Source organism: Meriones unguiculatus, chromosome 11 (assembly GCF_030254825.1).
Source record: "Meriones unguiculatus strain TT.TT164.6M chromosome 11, Bangor_MerUng_6.1, whole genome shotgun sequence".
NCBI classification, from domain to species: domain Eukaryota; kingdom Metazoa; phylum Chordata; class Mammalia; order Rodentia; family Muridae; genus Meriones; species Meriones unguiculatus.
The window spans coordinates 14,575,796-14,586,996 of record NC_083359.1 but is presented as its reverse complement, the minus strand read 5'-3'; the positions used below and the strand labels follow the sequence as shown (position 1 = coordinate 14,586,996).

General features: G+C 39.7%; 1 pseudogene; it reads left to right on the top strand.

Moving 5' to 3' along the window:
* The first annotated feature begins 10,810 nt into the window (after positions 1 to 10,810).
* LOC132646570 (small nucleolar RNA SNORA70) lies at positions 10,811 to 10,967 on the top strand (annotated as a pseudogene).
* The last annotated feature ends 234 nt before the right edge of the window (positions 10,968 to 11,201 follow it).

The window sequence follows — 11,201 nt, the reverse complement described above, 5'->3', positions numbered from 1 at the left end:
TTTCCAGAGTGGTTGTATAAGTTTACATTCCCACCAGCAGTGGAGAAGGGTTCCCCTTTCTCCACAACCTCTCCAGCATGTGTTGTCACTTGAGTTTTTGATCTTGGCCATTCTCATGGGTGTAAGGTGAAATCTTAGGGTTGTTTTGATTTGCATTTCCCTAATGGCTAGTGAGGTTGAGCATTTCTTTAAGTGCTTCTCTGCCATTCAGTATTCCTCTACAGAGAATTCTGTTTAGCTCTGTTCCCCATTTTTTAAGTGGATTACTTGGTTTGCTGCTTTTCAGCTTCTTTAGTTCTTTATATATATACTGGATATGAGTCCTCTGTCAGATAAAGGGTTGGTGAAGATTCTTTCCCAATCTGTAGGCAGTCGCTTTGTTTTAGTGATGGTCTCCTTTGCTTTGCAGAAGCTTTTCAGTTTCATGAGGTCCCATTTATTGATTGTTGCTCTTAGAGCCTGTGCTGTTGGTGTTCTGTTCAGGAAGTTTTCTCCTGTACCAATGAGTTCTAGGGTATTCCCCACTTTTTTTTCTAGCCGATTTAATGTGTCAGGTTTTATGTTGAGGTCTTTGATCCACTTGGACTTCAGTTTTGTGCAGGGTGATAAGTATGGATCTATTTTCATTTTTCTACATGTAGACATCCAGTTGGACCAGCACCATTTGTTGAAGATGCTATCTTTTTTCCATTGTATGGTTTTGGCACCTTTGTCAAAGATCAGGTGTCCATAAGTGTGTGGGTTTATTTCTGGGTCCTCTGTTCGGTTCCATTGATCCACTATTCTGTTATTATGCCAGTACCATGCAGTTTTTAAAACTGTTGCTCTATAGTACAACTTAAGATCAGGGATGGAGATACCTCCAGAAGATCTTTTATTGTAGAGGATTGTTTTAGCAATTCTGGGTTTCTTGTTATTCCATATGAAGTTGAGAATTTTTCTTTCCAGGTCTGTAAAGAATTGTGTTGGTAATTTGATGGGAATTGCATTGAATCTGTAGATTGCTTTTGGTAAAATGGCCATTTTTACTATGTTAATCCTGCCAAGCCATGAACATGGGAGATCTTTCCATCTTCTCATATCTTCTTCTAATTCTTTCTTCAGAGACTTGAAATTTTTTTCATACAAGTCTTTGACTTCCTTGGTTAGGGTTACTCCGAGGTACCTTATGTCATTTGTGGCTATTTTGAAGGGTGTTGTTTCCCTTATTTCTTTCTCAGCCCTTTTGTCTTTTGTATACAGGAGGGCTACTGATTTTTTTGAGTTAATTTTGTATCCGGCCACTTTGCTGAAGGTGTTTATCAGCTGTAGGAGTTCCCTGGTAGGGTTTTTAGGGTCACTCACATATACTATCATATCATCTGCAAATAGTAATAATTTGACTTCTTCCTTTCCAATTTGTATCCCCTTGATCTCCTTCAACTGTCTTATTGCTCTAGCAAGGACTTCCAGAACTATGTTGAAGAGATATGGAGAGGGTGGGCAGCCTTGTCTTGTCCCTGATTTCTTTCGTGGGATTGCTTTAAGTTTCTCTCCATTCAGTTTGATGTTTGATATAGGTTTTCTGTATATTGCCTTTACTATGTTTAGATATGTGCCTTGTATCCCTGATCTCTCCAATACTTTAAACATGAATGGATGTTGGATTTTGTCAAATGCTTTTTCAGCATCTACGGAGATTATCATGTGTTTTTTTTTTTCTTTCAGTTTGTTAATATGGTGGATCACATTGATGGATTTCCATATATTGAACCACCCCTGCATACCTGGGATAAAGCCTACTTGGTCATGGTGGATGATGTCTTTGATGTGTTCTTGTATTCGGTTTGTGAGTATTTTGTTGAGTATTTTTGCATCAATGTTCATAAGGGAGATTGGCCTGAAGTTCTCTTTTTTGGTTGGGTCTTTGTGAGGTTTAGGTACCAAGGTGACTGTGGCTTCATAGAATGAGTTTGGTAATGTTGCTTCTGTTTCAATTTTGTGGAATAGTTTGAAGAGAACTGGAGTTAGCTCTTTTTTGAATGTTTGGTAGAATTCTGCACTGAAACCATAAGGTCCTGGGCTTTTTTTTGGATGGGAGACTTTCGATGACTGCTTCTATTTCCTTGGGAGATATAGGACTATTTAATTGATTTACCTGGTCCTGATTTAGCTTTGGTAACTGGAATCGATCAAGAAAATTGTCCATTTCATTTAAATTTTCAAATTTTGTTGCATATAGACTTTTGAAGTAAGTCCTAATGATTGCTTGGATTTCCTCAGTGTCTGTAGTTATGTCCCCCTTTTCATTTCTGATTTTGTTGATTTGGATGGTGTCTCGCTGCCTTTTAGTTAGCTTGGCTAAGGGTTTGTCTATCTTGTTGATTTTCTCAAAGAACCAGCTCTTGGTTTCATTGATTCTTTGAATTGTTTTGTTTCTAATTGATTGATTTCAGCCCTGAGTTTGATTATTTCCAGCCGTCTGCTCCTTCTTGGTGTGTCTGCTTCTTCTTTTTCTAGGGTTTTTAAGTGAGCCATTAAGTTGCTTGAGTGAGCTGTCTCAAATTTCTTCTTGAAGGCACTTAGTGCTATGAACTTTCCTCTTAGCACTGCTTTCATTGTGTCCCACAAGTTTAGGTAATTTGTGTCTTCATTTTCATTGAGTTCTAGGTAGATTTTAATTTTTTTCTTTATTTCTTCCTTGACCCAGTTGTCTTTTAGTAGCAAGTTGTTCAGTTTCCATGTATGTGTAGGCTTTTTGCTATTTTTATTGCTACTGAGGTCCAGCTTTATTCCATGGTGATCAGACAGGATACAAGGGATTATTTCAATCTTCTTGTATCTGTTGAGGCTTGCTTTGTGACCAACTATGTGGTCTATTTTGGAGAAGGTTCCATGAGGTGCTGAGAAGAAGGTAAATTCTTTTGTGCTTGGGTGTAAGGTTCTGTAAATGTCTGTTAGGTCCATTTGATTCATGACCTCTGTTAGAGATATTGTTTCTTTGTTTAATTTCTGTTTAGTTGACCTGTCCTTTGTTGAGAGTGGGGTGTTGAAGTCTCCCACTATTAGTGTGTGGGGATCTATGTGTGGTTTAAGTTTTATCAATGTTTCTTTCACAAATGTGGGTGCCCTTGTATTTGGGGCATAGATGTTCAGGATTGTGATGTCTTCTTGGTGGAATTTTCCCTTGATGAGTATGAAGTGTCCTTCCCCATCTCTTTTGATTAATTTTGGTTGAAAGACTATTTTATCAGATATTAGAATGGCTACTCCTGCTTGCTTCTTGCGTTCATTTGCTTGAAAAGCCATCTTCCATCCCTTTACCCTCAGGTAAAGTGTATCTTTGTGACTTAGGTGTGTTTCTTGTATACAACAGATTGCTGGGTTTTGTTTACGCATCCATTCTGTTAGTCTGTGTCTTTTTATTGGAGAATTAAGTCCATTGATATTGAGAGATATTAATGACCAGTGGCTGTTAGATCCTTTGAATTTGATGTTGGCTGTGGTCATACGGTTGTGTGCTTGGTTGCTTTTTGTTTTACTGTAGTGGGGTTATTTATTTTCTGTGTTTTCTTGAATGTAGCTAGCTTTCTTGGGTTGTATTTTCCCTTCCAGTGTCTTCTGTAATGCTGGATTTGTTTGTAGGTATTGTTGAAATTTGTTTTTGTCATTGAATATCTTGTTTTCTCCGTCTATGAGGACTGAGAGTTTTGCAGGGTATAGTAGCCTGGGCTGATATCTGTGTTCTCTTAGGGTCTGCATGATATCAGTCCAGGCCCTTTTGGCTTTCATAGTCTCTGTTGAAAAGTCAGGTGTGATTCTAATGGGTTTGCCATTATATGTTACTTGGCCTTTTTCTCTTGCAGCTTTTAGTATTTTTTCTTTGTTCTGTATACTTACAGTTTTGATTATTATGTGGCGGGAGGATTTTCTTTTCTGGTCTAATTTATTGGGTGTTCTATAGGCCTCTTGTATTCTTATTGGCCTCTCCTTTAAGTTGGGGAAATTTTCTTCAATGATTTTGTTGAAAATATTTTCTGGGCCTTGGTGCAGGGAATCTTCTTTTTCTCTATTCCTATTATTCTTAGGTTTTGTCTTTTTATGTTGACTTGAATTTCTTGGATGGTCTATGTCAGGAATTTTTTAGATTTAACATTTTCTTTGACAGATACATCTATTTCTTCCTTTGTATCTTCCACAGCTGAGATTCTTTCTTCCATTTCTTGTAGCCTATTGGCTATGCTAACCTCTGTAGTTCCTGCTCTCTTCCCTAAGTTCTTTCTCTCCACAATTTCTTCCATTTGTGTTTTTTTTAATTTTTCCAATTCTATCTTCAGGTCTTGAGCTATTTTGTTGGTTTTCTTCCCGTCTGACTGTATTTTCATGTTTTTCCGTCAATTCCTTCAGCTGTTTTTTTGAACAATCCACTGTTTCTTTTATTACATTCAGTGATTTAAGCATTTCCTCTCTAAAGGCAACAGACTGTTTGACTGCAGCTTCCCGTATTTCTTCATGGATGGCCATAATCTCCTTGTCTTTAATTTCCTCCATTTCTTTATGGACAACCATGATCTGTTTGTTTTTATCTTCCTCTAATTCTTTTCGTATTTTATTTGTTTCCTCTGTTATCTTCTTCATGAGCATAGATGTTAGGTCGTCTCCTTGAATTTCATTTATGCTGGGGTGTCTAGGGCTATTTGCCCCTGGACTTGTTCCGATCTTATGCAGGCAATATTAGCTTCTCTGAGAGTCCGGAGTTCAGCGTTCCTGTCGTGAATGTTTTGTCCTGGGATTCCTCAATCTCTGGCTCTTATAATATTTCAGGTATCTCTTCTACAATGATCTCTGAGGCTTGGGGGCTTGTAGTGTGAAGGCCCTTTTTAGTTCACAGGCCTTTTAGAAATAGGAGTTGATTTATATGTGACTGATAGCCAACCCTCTATTGTTATATCAATAAGGTATATATGCCTGGGTATAATTACAGTCTTTATATCACACTTATAAAAGTAGATACTTGTCCCAACATGTTTTTGTAGGGTACTTGTTTGAATCTCCTTGAAGCAAATAAAATTTGACCATGTTTTTATGAGACAGTTGCATTGTGCAACAAGAACCCATGATCTGGTATTCTAAGAACTACTCAATAATGAACCGTAGTTTAGAAGGCTTTTACTAGTGTTTAAAAGATTAAACAGGGTATAACAAATTATAAAGATCACCTTATTGCAAACATGTTTGGCCTGGAGATTTGGAAAAGGGGTGTTAGACAGGTACTTATGATCCTAACAGAGACTTTCTTCATGGGTCTCCATGCACAGATATACAAAACATTGGCTCAGAGATGTCTGTCTTCTTTAAAAAATAATGTGTTCAGAGCAGTGTCCCCAAGATTCAGACAAGAAAACCAACATTATTAGGTGCCATCAATGGGTGTAAAATCCTGTGAGTATCTATGGTGGTGCGTTGCATTTGGCTGGTGAGTGATCAGACAGATAAATGATGTAATTCGGTCAGATAACAGCTTCATGTTGCTTCAGTTGTTTCATGAATTCACCTACGTATTTAGATCAGTTTTATTTTTTTGGTTTTTTTTTGTTTTTGTTTTTGCAGCATTTTAAAATACTTGGTATTCTAATTTACATTGTAAAAAGAGTTTAGAAATATGTCTGAGAATACAGAATCTGAATCATACTTAGCAAGAGGTGTTCTCTCTTTAGGTTAAGTGGGATGGTCTATACCTTAGAACAAGCCCCCTTCATTCTTTTCCTTCCCCCTTCCCTCCTCGGCAACCCTGGGTAAAGATCCATTTGACAGTCGCACCCAGTTTTATAAGCAATACGAGATGCTCAAAGATATAACAGGCCTTCCAGAAAGGGCAGAATGACTGGTTCTGATTTGCCCTCCTCTAGAATCATGTTTTAGAAAGTTTTAATGGAAATCCCCCTCTGAAATGGTCTTGAATTTCTGAATCACACAGGTACCAAAGACAATCTTTATTTCATCCTGGATAGCTATGTGAAACAAAACTTTGCTATATGCTAAAATCCTGTGTATTTTTCTCTCTACTCGCTCTCTCTTTCTCTTTTCTTATTTATTATACTCCTGTGCAGCCCATCAGATTCAGAGATTCAAACACCCTACGCAAATGTTCTAACCTTAGAAGACAGCCCATTCCTTCCTTTGGAAAGTGAGGTGGTAACTAATCATATGTTACCCTTCAGATTTATAATAGATTCGTGAACATATTTGAAATGAATTTTGAAATATTATTTTAGCTTTTAAGTTGTCTGTGTGTGTGTGTGTGTGTGTGTGTGTGTGTGCCACATGTATGCAGGTGCTCAAGGCAGTCAGAAGAAGGCATCAGATCACCTGGAGCTGGAGTTACAGGCAGTTGTGAGCCATCTTATGTGGGTGCTGGGAACTGTATTCTAATCTTCAGTGCGACCAGCAAGCAGTCTTAACAGCTGGGTCATCTATCCAGCCCACTCACGAGTGTTTTAAAGTGTGCTTTTCTTGACAATCTACAGATCTTGGGCAAGACCTGGCCTGAAATGTCCAGCTGCTAGTAACTGGGAACAGGTCATGATGGAGGGTAGGTTGCTCTCCACCCTTCTTAATAGGCTTGTAGTGGTTTGAATGTGGGAAATTTCCCATGGGAACTTCTTACTGTAAGTATGCTATGGAAAGACAAAGATTTATCCTACTATGACTTTATCCTACTAAGCAGAGCTCTTGAGATGGTGGATACCATTGTATACAACAGAGCTGCTGGAAGGGTACCATGTGGGGGTCTGCTAGTGGCCACACAGGCCAACAACAAAGAGAATGTCCCCTAAAGACTTATGTATGGCTATTTTAGAAGTCCCTCAGCAATTTTTCATTATCTTTTTGCAGAATTCTTCCATGAGCCTTATTTACTCCTGGTGAGATGCTATTAGCTGGATGTCAATTGATTAATGAAAGAGCCTTTCTTGGTATCTTAATTACCGGTTATGAAGTAAGCCCCAGTTAATAAAATAATGATCCGAAAATTATACAGATATTGCCACTCATTGTTGGGCATTTGGAAAGAATCATGCAATTTATTTCTTTAAAAGTTGGTGTTTAATGAACACTGGAAGAAATCAATTTAAAAGCGTCCACCCTGATATCATTTAGTTCTAAATTTAAAAAGTCTTTAAAAATATTTAGTCACTGGGAAAATCACGTAAGGAAGGGAGGAGTGACAGAGCTGCCTACGGGGCAAGTTGAGAAAGAAGTTAAGCAGGATTACAGCCTGAGAGCATGACAGAAACACAGGGAATCATGGTCTGTGCTGCCCTGCATGCAGAGTGTCACCTGGTCATTCTGCTGGGTGTGTAAATCTTAAACAGCAGAGATTAATTACTTGACAAGGAAAGCAGATACGTTGGCCTATGAACTTAGAGAGGCAAGCTATGAGGTATCCACAGAATGGAAAACCATGTCTCTAATGAACATGTGAACGCTATGTGCCTATTGTAAATGCATTCATCCCCAGAAACATGTGGTCTAACACGCTGCTTCTCATCATGGATACAAAGATGACTACCACCTTCAATAGTGAACTCTTGGAGCAAGACCCTGAGGCTGAGAAAATTTCCACACTCTCTGTGGTTGCAGTGGAAAGAAAAATGTCTCTAGTGATGCGCCCAACTGCAGAGCAGCCCTGTGTAACCTCTAAAGGCTGGGGACCCTGGCATGTGATGACTCTTAGGGTTTATGTCAAATCCAAAATGTGTGACATGACTGTTCCCAATGTTCTTTATTCAGCACGGTACCTTTGCCACTCTTGTGCTAATTTCACTGAAGACTGAAAAATAACCTGAGACAGATGCTGTCTGGGCTCACCTGCGGTGGTATTGACAGTGACACACTTCAGGGTACACATGATGATGGTGTTGATGATGATGATGATGATGATGATGATGATGATGATGATTGCCATTTGCTGAAGTTCACTGAATCTCAAAGTATCACCCGCAGCACTTTGGAGACATTATTGGATCACATTTTCAAAAACCTCTTGTGATGTAAGCATGGTAGCCACCCTCTTAGGGCAAACAACAATTCCAAGGCACAGAGAACTCAGGAGACTGTTATCTGAACTCATAGAGTCTAGCTTAAAGTGATGCTGTTTTTCTAAGGCCAATTTTCTTTCCCTTGGAATGAATGATTTATGGCTGACAAGTATGTAAGAAGGCAAAGACCTCTGTGTAATGCTAGCGGGAATGTAAATTAGTGTAGCCACTATGTAAATCAGTATAGAAGTTCTCAAATACCTAAAAAATAGTATTGGTAAGATGGGTCGGCAAATAAAATGCTTGTCGTGCAAGCACAGTGACTTGAGTTTGAATGCACAGAACCCATGTGAACCTGGGCTGTGTAATACGTCTGTAACACTAGTTCATCTACTAAGAGATGGAGGATAGAAACAAGAGAATCCCTGGAAGTTCATGGGCCAGCTAGCCTGGTGTACACAGTGGCAAACAGTACAGAGAACTTGTCTCAAACAAGATGGAAGGCGAGGACTGACAACCAAAGTTTTCCTGCAAGTTTCACATGTGTACCATGGCTTGCACACTCCTGCATTCGTGAACATGCACACATACATTATATAAGCACACATACATGCATACATGCACACATATACAAAACTGAAAAAAATTTAAAAACAACTGAAAGTAGAAATACCATGTGATCTCATCATCCAATTATTGGGTATATTGTTGAAGACTCTAACTCAGAAAACCAAGCTTCTCCTCCTCCCCCTCATGACTCCCTCTCCCCTTACATCTTTTCTCTTCCACCCCCCCCCCATGACACTTTATGTCCCTATATTCTTTCTCTTTTCATCTGGGCTATTGGCAATTGATGGTTGCTGAGCGGGGAAGAGTCATTCTCCTTTGGACATGTGTCAGCGGGTAAGTTGCCCATGCCCCAGTGGATAGCCTATAACCGTGCACATATGGGCAACACTAATGGGACTCAGGGGATTATTAATAAGAATAAAAAGGCAGACATGAAGTTGAGAGGCACCTGAGAGAGTTGGAGAGAGTTGTGGTGAATAGGTATGATCAACATATACTGTATAAATAGAAGAAATTTCCAAAACATAAAATACTATTAAAACATAGAAGACAGTATGAAGTACAGTAACTTCCTCCCCAAGCTTCTCTAGCAACACACGGAGTGACAGAACAGTGAATGTAAAGCAATTACTGGAGCTGGAAAGATAGCTCAGTGGTTTAGAACACCTGTTACTCTTGCAGAGGACTTGAGTTTCTAGCACCCACATTGGATCCCTCACAACCACCTGTAACTCTTACTGCATGGGCACTGCACTCACATGCATGTACCCACAGGAGACAAATAACTGCAAGCAAAATGTTCTCAGAACTTAAGGCAATTGCTCTTCCTTGCTCAATCTCCTAGACCAGATTCCACAACCCTACCGTTATCTCAAAGCAATTAACAACCACAATAAATATAAAGAAAAAGTTCAAGACAAAGGAGATGATTCTGGAAATCAGGCAGGATTTTTTTTTTCCTAAACTACAACTTGATGTGAGAACAGCATGGAGAGAGATGGAAGAACGTCTGATTTCTAGGGCTATCAGGTTCTGCCTGACAGGATCAACTTGAAAGCTGTAAGGAAAGCCTCAGACTTATTCTAAAACTGCCCTCCAATCTGTGAGCCACTCTTCCTTCACCCTGTGGTGAGCCATCCCTGAGAAGTCGGGGAGACTCTGCCTCCCTCTTTTGCCTTCCCAGATCATTAGATCATTAATTGGTTTATTAAAAAGAAATCCTCTAGGATACATGTCTCTTCCCTCTGACTTAGCAATTGGTACCTCAGGGCTATTAAAGAAAGCAAGCTTCTCCTGGAGCACCCAACATTTATCATCATTTTTCTCAGCAAGTGGGAATTGCAAGACCCAGAAACCCTGTTCTCCTCTCTAATGAGCTGTAGGGATGGCCTGGAGTGTCCAGAGGAGGAAGCAATTAAACACACTGAGTGGCAAGACAACATTTCAGAAGGCTGGTGGAGGGCTAGGAAAATCTCGATTATTTAGTCTCCATTATCTAGTCTCCATAATAGAACTGAATATGCTGCCTAGAACAAGGGATGGGAGGGAACTGGGAATTTGCATCATTTTCTCCGCCTGATCCTCCTTATATCCATTTCTGGTAGTCTAGTCACACATCCTTTGATCTTCTCAACCCACACTTGATAGAGAGTCCTATAATTGTAAATATGTAGCCAGAGAGACATCCATAGAATAACAGAAAAATCTTCTGAACCAGAAAACAACATTCCCAACTTTTCAGAAAGTCCAGGGTCTCAGACCAGCAGCTTATAGCACAAACAGAGCAAGGGGCACAAGCCAGTTAAACAGCACTGAAGTTGCCTGTTTCAATTCTATTACGTTCCATCATTTAAACACCAGAAAACGTCATGTACTGATCTAGTTCTTAGATTTTCTTAGCAACCGTGGAGAGCTGAATCCAATCTTTGGAGTCCTGCATCTGTCAGCTTTCCCCTTTTGCATTATTCTTCAACCTTCAGGCAAGGGCAGCTCATCCATCACAGGTGTGCTGGGATTTCAGCTGAGAATATCTGCCTATCTCTTATCCTTAACAATATATAAGGAAATGAGGGATAGGTACAAGGGGCTTTGCCTTTAGAAATGACTGGTACACATGCTCTGACTTGCTCAGGCAGGTGTGGTAGCACACATACTCCTGAAGGAAGTTGTTGAATACTTACGAATGTCAGGCACTTTGCTAGTCTTTTCTATTTCCTCTTACCTTGCTCCCAAAATAACTACTTCTTTATTATTCTCATTTTAAAGACGAGGAAATCAAGACATTGGTCTTCAAGGCATTGTATGAAAATAGCTGTTTACTTGGGAGTAGGTGCAACCTGTTACATGTATGAGTTGCCCTAAGGGATCTTAGAGATGGATTTCTTGGGGGTAGTCTTGACTGTGATCTCATGCTGTCACCAGTCTAGGTTTTGGACAGTTTAAGGTTCCTTTGGGGAACCCCAAAGCGCAGTGGCAATAGCTTGCATTGGCTAAGCCATCATGTCCATCCACACCAATGGAACATATGATTGAGGTCCTGCTTAGTGCCAAGTTCAAGTTCCCTGGCTGGCAAGAAAGAAAACATGTCAAAGAAGTGGGGCTTCGCCAACCTTA